At 50.2% G+C, this 2,210-nt stretch overlaps 1 non-coding gene across 1 annotated transcript; it reads right to left on the bottom strand.

Moving 5' to 3' along the window:
• Positions 1-1,535: 1,535 nt before the first annotated feature.
• Positions 1,536-1,606, bottom strand: TRNAG-GCC. Its single transcript has one exon. It is a non-coding gene; the product is annotated as a tRNA-Gly (tRNA).
• Positions 1,607-2,210: the final 604 nt, after the last annotated feature.

Below are 2,210 nucleotides of genomic sequence, written 5' to 3' on the forward strand. Positions count from 1 at the left end.
CCCGGCGCCACCAGCCCGGCCCTAACCACTCCCCCTCAGCAGGTGGGGCATGGCTCTCCCAGCTTGGCCCCTGCCTTGCCCCCCCTGCCCCCAGCCCCATATGGGGGGGAGGGGCACTTCCAGCTCCCAGGGAAGCAAACATGAAAGCTGCAGTTTTAAACTTGGCACCAAGAATGGGCGGGAAATTAAAACTGTGACTTTCCCTTCCCTGCTGGGGAGGATCCCAGGTCCTGAATTGCAGAGGCGCCCTGGGCTCGTGACCAACACCTGCATTAATCTGCCAATGGTCTTGGGGGAGCACCGCCACAGTGACACCCCCCGCCCCATCCCCTCCCTGCCAGCTACTGTCAGGGGGCGCAGTGGCTCCTGCACCTCCGACTCCTTCCCGAGCAGTGGCACAAAATTGTGCCTGCGCCTGCACTCCCGGTGGTGCATGCGCAGTTGGCCCAGAGCAGTGTTTCTCAACCTTTTACGTAGCAAGTACCCCCTAACTTCTGAAAATTGTAATAAGTACCCCTGTTGAGCCCCAGCTCAAGTCTGGGATCGTGCCCGGTATGCAAAAGCCAATAAAGATACCGGGGTGAAAGTATAAAGATTTATTGCTAGCAATACAAGGTGCAAGCGGAATAATGTCACGTAACAAGCACACAGATTCTTAATTCTAAGCATCTTTTATACAGGAGTATTGGACCTTCATAAGCATTCTTGTTTGCTAATTGGTTATAAGGGAGTGACGCAAGGAGTTCTTTACTGAGCATGTCTCTATACCTGTGTTTTAGCTATGTATCTCATTTCCATACATGTATGTTTCATTAGCATACTTTCTCCCCACCTAGGGGTGTGAATCTTAATATTTAAATCAGCTCTTTGCCCTACTCCACTAATTCTGTTTTTGTTTTCAAGTCTCCTTTATCTAAGACTGTCTTCTCCTTATCATTGCAATTGAGCATTAGTTACAGAACAGAGACTTTTGCTTGGGCTATGTGTAATGGTTTCTAGGTCAAACCTAACAGTCACAGCTGGAGATATTCCGAGCTGGAAATATGGAGAGCTGGAGATAGGTAGACATGGAGATATTCACAGGGGTAGACACATATATGGCCATGATATGACAGATGTCTGATCTGGTGTGGATAGGGGTTGCCACCTTTTGCACCAGGGGTGCACAACTCAAGTCTGTACCTGGGCTAGAAGTGATGTTGCCCAAAGCTAGGAGGGTTGAACCCAGTCATGGCATATTACTGTGGAATTTTAACGTGCAAAGCACCAAATTTTTTGTCATAGTTTTGAGAGGAAAACAGGGCGAGAAAGAGATTATCCGCGTACCCCCTGCCTGTCTCACGTACCCAAGGGGTACACATACCACAGGTTGAGAAACTATGTCCCAGAGGATTACAGACAGAAACACACACAAACAAGGCTTTTATTATATACATTTTTTTGCCCCTTTGGGATAAGGGAAAGTTAGAGTCAAGCATCTTCCTCAAGGATTCCCTAAGGCCACCAAGGTAGGCATAGAAAACACTTGGAAGCCCTGCACTGGCTGGGAATTGAACCCAGGTCCCCTGCATGGCAAGCAGGAATTCTGCCATTGAACCACCAGTGCTGGATAAGACAAACTGTTTGTGGAGGCCTTGGAAAAGAAAAGGTAATGGTGACCCTTCCCTCCATCCCAGTTCACTCCAAGGGGAAACAAGCCAAAGGTTCTGGCTGTGCAGAAGCTAATGCGGAAGCCATGGGCAAGCCATGTCGAATACAGAAGCATTTTGCAAAAAAAGCATTATGTCTAAATTCAGTCATGATGTCTAGCCTCTAATCGTATTTGTACCACAGTCGTCAAAAAGCAGAACTGCGGCAAAAGGCCTGTCGCGTGCGCAGTGAAAGAGGAACTGCGGCAAACCTAACGCCTCCGAGTAACCCCTTATCTTGGTGTAACTCTCGGGCACCCAGCAAGTAAGGTTGCGAAATGTTATGTGCAAAGCAGGCCTCAGTCTATGCGCAGAAGCTATTGCAAATCATGCTGAATACAAAAACATTTTGCAAAAAGGCATTATGTCTCAATTCTAACGTATTTGTACCACAACGCGGCCCCCCGGGTGCCCCGGCCGCGTGCCCACCTGTGTGCACGGCGCTGCTCGGGGCGCGCACGGAGCCGAGGTGCCCTGCGCGGGGCGGGGCGGGCCGGCGCGTGGAGTGAGCCCGGGCAGGGT

The sequence above is a fragment of the Alligator sinensis genome, unplaced genomic scaffold, assembly GCF_000455745.1.
Source record: "Alligator sinensis unplaced genomic scaffold, ASM45574v1 scaffold2499_1, whole genome shotgun sequence".
NCBI classification, from domain to species: Eukaryota; Metazoa; Chordata; order Crocodylia; family Alligatoridae; genus Alligator; species Alligator sinensis.